Source organism: Mastomys coucha, unplaced genomic scaffold (assembly GCF_008632895.1).
Source record: "Mastomys coucha isolate ucsf_1 unplaced genomic scaffold, UCSF_Mcou_1 pScaffold15, whole genome shotgun sequence".
In the NCBI taxonomy this organism is placed as follows: Eukaryota; Metazoa; Chordata; class Mammalia; order Rodentia; family Muridae; genus Mastomys; species Mastomys coucha.
Window position 1 is genome coordinate 134,735,375 of NW_022196897.1, and position 8,019 is coordinate 134,743,393.

Below are 8,019 nucleotides of genomic sequence, written 5' to 3' on the forward strand. Positions count from 1 at the left end.
AAAGCAGCTTTATCAATAGCTAAAACAAACAAACTCTAGAGACTTTCTTCCTGATTCTCACATTCCTGAATTCATAACCATCTACTCTTCTGTTCTCTTTTCTTGGGATTATAAAAAGTGATGGGAACAATGTTGGAATATTTAAAGCAAATGTCAACAACATCCTAACGATTTTATTCCAGCTTTGCATCCTAATCCTAACTGAATTAAAGCTAGTTTCATGAAACTTATTAGGTCCAGTCCCTTATGTGACAACTCCTACCCTAGAGAATTTTGATTCTTCTGTCCACTCTGGAAGCCAGAAGAATGTGTTTGTATAGGTGCTTCTTTCTGCATTGTGAAACTTGTGTGTGTGCACAAGTCATGTGGGGCATTAAGAAAAATGATGCTGTTTGTGGCCAAGCCATTGCACTAGGTTGCCATGGAGGAGGCTAAAAACTATAATGAAGTTATTCACATAAAAGTTTACATTAACAAGCTTAAACTGGGCAGTCTACTGGCCTTTAGAGAAATAAGGATAAAATGTCAAATTCTCTAAATAGAATAGTTTCAATAGCATGATACTGAAGTTCCTGTTTTTATCCTTACACAAACAAACCTGAAGGAGCCTCAAAAGCCAGCATCATCTTCCTATTGCTCTGTCAGTTAATACCTTGAGTGGAAAATTACTTGAAAGAGGTGTTCCTGTTTCCATCTGGGCCTTCCCTATAGGTCTGTAAAGCCAACATCATGGCTCAGCCACAGAAAAAACTGTTCTGCTTTGTGCAATGCACTGATGCCAGCTTCTAGAAGTATAAAAAAACTAGCTAATTAAGGTCTTTGAATAAAATTTGTTATAATTTTGTCTTTTTCTAAAATAAAAAAGAAAGAAAAAGTCTTTTGAGATGACAGTAAAGTAAGGTTTGTCTATTTTTAAATTTCTTTTGAGATCTGAGACTAAAACCCAGGTCCTCACATATACATGACAAGTTGGATTAAATTTTTTGTCTTTTCTCATACCAGCAAGACAAGGAGAGTGGTGGTGGTATGTTTATTAAGTAAAACACAGGTCTCAACAGAATTTGGTAGATACCTCACACTAAGGATATTTTAAATCAGGCCTGGAAGCTGAAGCCCTTGACACCTCGTTTCTAGTCACCAAGTCTTCAACAGTCTTGTTCCACAACATATCCTAAGTCCAGTTTTATCCTCATCCCCACAGTTCTGCACAACTCTAGGTCTCCATGACCTGGACTCTAGCAATGATCCTGTCAACATCCCAGGACACCCATTGACAATCATGTTACTTTCGTGAGATGCCTTCACAGGCATCATGGTCTATTCTATTTATCAAATCAGTCTTTCTGTGGCTGTGTCTTTGGATATATGTTAAGCATGTAAACTTAAAGGAATGAAATCACCTGGTTCTATCCCCTCTTCTGACTGTCATCTTCCTCATCAGCACCCCAAACTCTAGCTCCTCTAACCAAAAATTACTTGTAATTGTCTTATTCAATCTACTCCTCTCTCTTCCAGAATTCTTTCTGATGATTTATTATGCTAAGCATCATAACTTTACTCCAGAATATCCTCTCAGTAATAGAAGACTGAATTTATTCTTGGTCTCTTTCCAGCCTTTCCTGTGTACCCTTTACTATGTTAGATTCTCCCAGAACAGTCAGACAAAGTCTGGGAAGTCTTCTTCCCCAGCTAGAAGAAGTATCTGAGAATATGAAGTAGAACCCATGAACGACTACCTCTGAGAGCCTAATACTCACCTGGAATGGAAGCACCCTGAAAATAATTCTGTATGTAGAGATAATGAATACATGAGTTCTCTGTAGGAAATGTGACCTTAGGGTTTCAGAGATGTGTTCTGTGTCAGATTAGGGAGAGTTTTTCTGCAGAGCCTGTATTACTTCAGAAAACCTGAAGCAGATCACAGCCAAGGACCATGTGCAAAACAGGTGCCATTAAAGCTGAAAGAAGCGTATCATGACATTTTCCCAGGTAAAGTAATTGAGAAGCAAAATCCCAATGAAGGAAAACAGGAATAAAGAACAGTTCTCTTGCTCTCCTGCTTTCATTTTCTAAATGTATTTATTTATTCACTTTACATCCCAATATCAGCTCCCCTCTCCCCCCACACCCCTTCACACAAGTATTACCCCCAGTCTACCTTCTCCTGATATTTTAAGAAGGGAAAGCCCTCCTCGGGTGTCACCTCCTACCATGACCCCCACTCTTCTGCTTTGAACCAAACATTCTGAATTCTCCATTGTACATGACTTCAGCTGCATCCTTACTTGCTCCCAGAAGTGGGGAAACTGAGGAATGTGATTTATTTTGTCATAGATTAAGTGACAAGAATGGATGAAGAATTATAAAACATCCAAAATGTCCCCATGGCAGCACTTTGTTCATGGTGCATGGGATGTATCTCACAGCCCAGAGTTCTTTCTAAGCAGATCAAAATACCAATGCCAAAAATCTGTGCTTACTGAAACTTCTCTATGTAGTGAAGAATAATTAAATGTATAGACTTGGAGGTTGGTATTCAGTTAACCATTACCTCGTGCTGTCTTGAAAGTGTCCCTCTTTTTTCTCCCTTCTCCAGCAGCTCTTCTTTAGTCTTTCTCAGGGTCATTGAACAAAGATTATTGACAAAAGTGTGTTCAGGGTAGATATGCTACCAACTATGGGGCATGGTGGCTTGACTTTGCTGGGGTCCTTGCAGTGTTCTCCTGTCCTCCAGGCCCAACACCAACCTAAGGTCCTTCCCAACTGATAGTGTCAGAGTTGTGAGGCAGCAATGGCGGGAGCTGTCTAAACACTCAGGATCCAACACAGTGTTATTTTACATATTCTCTATGAAGGTTAGGAGGCCCCAGTGCTCAAAGATCTCCAACTCTTGCAAAAGGAATGTCCACAGGGGCCTGTAGTGGATAATCGATCACTGAACATATTAGAGACTCTGAGTCAGAAGTAGAGATAGCCACAAAGTCTCACTTAAAGGAATGATAGCTGCTGTGGTTTCAGTGTAGTTTGTTCTACTGAACTCATGCTATTGAGTTCAGTATAAACTTAATCCCATTGTGGTATTCTGGTATGGGTGAGGTTTGAAAGTGATTTGATTAGGTCTTCAAGAGGATGCCCATGACTGAATCCTGCTGGCTCTTTAAGAAAGAGAAAGAACATACACACACCCTTCCACACCTCACACACAAACATATCCATACAAGATCACTATTTCTTGCCATAGGATACCATGTGCAACTTCAGAACTTTGCCAATGAAAAGGCCACCATCATCTACAGTTGTCATCAAGGAAACATAACTTCTCTATGTATCAAAGTATACCTACTGGGTAGGAGATTATACACCTATCCAATGTTTTCCAATCATGCCCATTTATGACATTATGTATCTTTATATAAGGAGTAGGAGAAAAATATGTGGATAAAATCTTCCATGAATTAGGAGACGATAAAAGGCCTACTCGTATAATCATGGAATGACTATGGTGGTTTCATACAACATGCATGAATCCCTCTCCCCCCAACAAAATTATCTGGAGTGAGGGAAGTCAGATATAAGAGTATACATACTGTGTAATTCTACTTATATGAAATTCCAAAATAAAATTTTAGAAATTCTAGAATTCCATCTGGGTTATTAGATGGAAGAAATTATATAGTGACACAAGAGCATCATTTACAAACAACAACAAGTGTGTGAGTGTGCACATGTGTGTGTGTGTGTGTGTGTGTGTATGTGTGTGTATGTGTGTGTGATGTCAGAGATAGTGGAAACTAGAAGCTGAGGATTATCACTATGTCTGTATTTTTATTAAAATCCTATGAAATTCTGCCCTTAAACACATTTGGTTAAATGTTTTGTTGTTGTTATTGTTGTTGTTGTTTTAATGTTATTTTGCTTTGTTTTTTAATTTCAATAAAGATGATTACAAAAGGTCCATAGAATGTGTTTGAAAATTAATTCTTGTTAATCAAAACCTATGAAGCCATTGGTATCCTTATGTTACAAACCTCTGATGGACCTGTGGGAGCAAGTGGTATTGCTCTGCAGCTCTGTCTCCACCTTTCTTAATTAGGAATTGAGGTTCTCTCTGCCTCTATTTCATCTCAGCTCCTCATTTCTCTCAAGCAGAAAGCACTTTACTAATGGGATTAGGTCTTCTCTGTTAGATGTCATTGATGATCAAATAAGTCTTCCACAATTAAATCCTACCTAGTCTCATCCTCAGTTCCAGTATTAATTGTTGCCAAATTCACTTCTGCTCAGTCCCCAGAAGACACTGTTCCTAACAAGAAAACACCACTGGCATTTGTTTTCTCTCTGCCAATCCAAAGACAGGGACACTTTTCCTGAAAGTTAATAGAAACAATGTCACCTGGGATACTTTTTAGAGATTAACCACAGATATAATTATTCTGAGCTAGAAGAAAGTGTCAACCGTATTAGTGGGGCTGACCGTGGTGCTTGTTAAGCAATGGTTTTGTAAGTAGTAAGTGGTTGTCTGATACGTTCTTGATTATGAATATAAGACAAAGGTTTATCTTCATTATTACATCTAAGAACGTGTAAAGAAGAAGTGTTGTTCAACTGAAATTGATGCTTTGGGCCATGATAAGTGATATTACATAGTACCAGAAGAAAAAGAACTTCCTTATAAAAAGTTTATATTCTGCCTATTAATTAGAGACGTCCAGTTGTATTTCCTATAATGATGTCATTTTGGCCTATGAATAGCAGCTTATTAACTTTCATCTCAGGTGGACTCATCTTGAATAAAGCATGGTAAACTTAGGCCTCTGGAGAAGTAAAACCAGTTTGCATCTCCTACTCACACCACTTCTTCCCAGGCAGCCCATTATTCTTGTTCAGGATAAAAGAAAGGTCAGCCTCATATCACAGTGAGGACTTTTTCAAAACCAGATGGTCTACCTTTGTCCCCATATGATTCCTAATGGCAAATGGTACTGAGAAGTCAATTTCCAGGTACAGAAATTGAGTTGCCCCAGCGGGCATTTCTTGAGAAAGCACCAATCAATAAGAGGGAAAGAAGGTCCTGCTGCTAGCATGTGGAGGCTGCAATCTCTCACTGCCCTGGAACTTGGTCCACCTCTTAGGTCGTATCAGACAAGCAATGGAGGACTAACAATGGCAAGTAGCAGCACTCTATATTTCTGTTAAAAGGAATCCTAGGTTTTGTTTTTTTGACTATTCCTTCTTAAGCAGGAACACAAAAATGCCTGCCGGTATCGTGCTTGAAGTGCTTGAATGCTTTCTCTTCTGACAGAATTGTAATTTGTGTACCAACAAATGAGGAGCTCCTCATTAACAGGGATAGAGATGGAGACTCTGTACTCTATGAGCCTCATTCTCTGACAATTATGCTTCTTATAGAAGACAGGATGTGGAAAGAGGAACTTGAGTTCATTCACCCCAAATTTCTATAATGTCTAAAGCCAGGGCACATAGAAGTCTGAGTCTATAATAAGCTAAGGAATTTGTACCAGATTTTGTTTTATAACATAGGAAACAATCTTTCTTTCTTTCTCTCTTTTTTTAAGATTTATTTATTATATATAAGTTCACTGTAGCTGTCTTCAGACACTCTAAAAAAGGGCATCAGATCTCATTACAGATAGTTGTGAGCCATCATGTAGTTGCTGGGATTTGAACTCAGGACCTTAGGAAGAGCAGTCAGTGATCTTAACCTCTGAGCCATCTCTCCAGCCCAGAAACAATCTTTCCTAATAGTGAGTTCTGTTTGGATAACAATTTAGGCTATGCCAGGATCAAGGGAAACCAACATCCAATAAGATAGCTTGTTACAAAGTTGCTGTAGTTTGTTACCAAGGTGCTGTCCATTCAAAGTATTTGAATGATGGCCCAGAAAGCCAACCAGTGCCCTACTTTAACAGTGGATTTGTACAAGACCGAGAGATCAGCAAGAAAGTAGAAACAGAAAGGAATTAAGAGGAAAGCAAAAAGTTTAAGGTAGGAATGATTCTGATCTAGTACACATCAACTGAAGAAAACTTCTTTAAAAACACCCATGGCCAATGTGTAAATCACTATAAACATTCAATGGGAGAGAATCACACCATCAGTATTCAATAACACTATTGTTTATGGAGAAAATTCAATGATTTTACAGGCAAGATATTAAAAACAACACAACCTAAAGTTGTTCAACACAAGGGCTTTAGTACATTGATGGCCTTTTGTACTTGAACAGCCATTAGGAAATGGTCCCAAAATATCTTATTTAAAACAGCTCATAAACATAAGAAACCTAGGAATAAAGCTTTAACTATAAACTCTTAATGTAAAAGGGTTTGGTATTTTACTGACAATTATTACAAATATCATAAATAAGTGGAAAGACACTATATGTGTGAGCAAAAACATTCAATATTCTAAAACTGTTGGCTGTCCCCAGGTTAATTACTTGCCTTAGGAAAATTTTAACTAAAGTTAGACAATGTTTTTCATGGTCTTAGTATTTGTGAGTTTTGGTATATAGAAGGGTAGAGATGGGGAGATAGGGTTTCACTCTAGTTCTTGAGGCAAACCTCAACCATCTGAAGGGCTTTCATGAGGATCCTGATAGGAAATAACCCATATCTCAAGTTACCATCCCCAGAGGTACTGCAGTATATCCCAAGGCTGTAGAGAAGTTTGGCTTGCAACCCAGTTTTACTGAGTCATGTGTGTTAAATACTGACAATCCTCAGGCCACGGAGCTTTGCTCCCAGGGCCAATACTGGTTTGACTTAGTTGATGATAGACTGACCTCCTCTGTGCTCAGCCTCTCAGCCAGAACTATCTCTAAGAACTGAGGTGTCAAGAGACTCTTATGCTTTCTTTGGTGCAGCTATACTAACGTGGAGGAAAAAATGCTACGACTCTGGGCCTTAGATGGGCTCCTAGGGCACATAGCTTACCTCCTCCTACTCAGTGCCCCAGGAATGTGTTATGAGATGAAGCAAAGTGTGAAAACCCAGAGGGGCCAAGGTCCCATCTCTACGGGAAAGCTGGGGGTCACAGTATTTTGCCCCTTGATCTTCCCAAGAGCCTTTCCTCACCGTAAGGCATATTTACCTGATGCTCACCAAAGTACAACCTACAGAGTCTTCCTTACAGACATGTGCTAAGAAATCTCAGAATCTGCTGAGCCTGACCAACATCGAGCTGACCCTTATGTTTGGAAAGCTTCGGTCCTTCACAGTGCTTTGTCTGACTTCCTGATGCTCACTGAGGCCATACTTGAGAGTCCAACTAACCCCACTTCCCCAGAGTTCCCAGGAACTAAACCACCAACCACGGAGGAACCCATGGCTCCAGCCGCATATGTAGCAGAAGATGGGCTTGTCAGGCATCAATGGGAGGAGAGGCCCTTGGTCTTGTGAAAGCGTAATGCCCCAGTGTAGGAGAATGTCATGGTGGGGAAGCAAGAGTGGGTGAGTGAGTGGGTGGGGGAGGAGATCCCTCATAAGCAGGGGGAGGAGGGATGGGATGGAAGGTTCCAGGGGGAAACCAGAAAAGGGTATAACATTAGAAATGTAAATAAAGAAAATATGCAAAGAAAGAGAGAGAGAGAGAGAGAGAGAGGGGGAGGGAGGGAGGGAGGAAGGAAGGAAGGAAGGAAGGAAGGAAGGAAGGAAGAAAGAAAGAAAGAGTCCAACGGCTTCATGAGACATACCTGAAAACTAATGCTCATAGCCAAGGGGTCAGGTGAAGGTACTGCTTTGACACAGAGTGTTAGCACTAATTGAGTATGTACCTTTGAGATCACCTGGTCCTACAAAAGAAGTACCCAATTCTGTCATCAGTGCATCAGCTTCCAGTAAAGGAGGATCTATCTATGCTAAGTCTAAATGTACATCCTTTGGAGACATTTAGTGGTGGTCCCAGAGACAAGACAGCAATCCTGGACATTGTCTCTGTGAGTGGGTACTTCCCTTCTGTTTATTTCCCAGGTTTCAGTGGGATCTGCCTCCCTCAGCC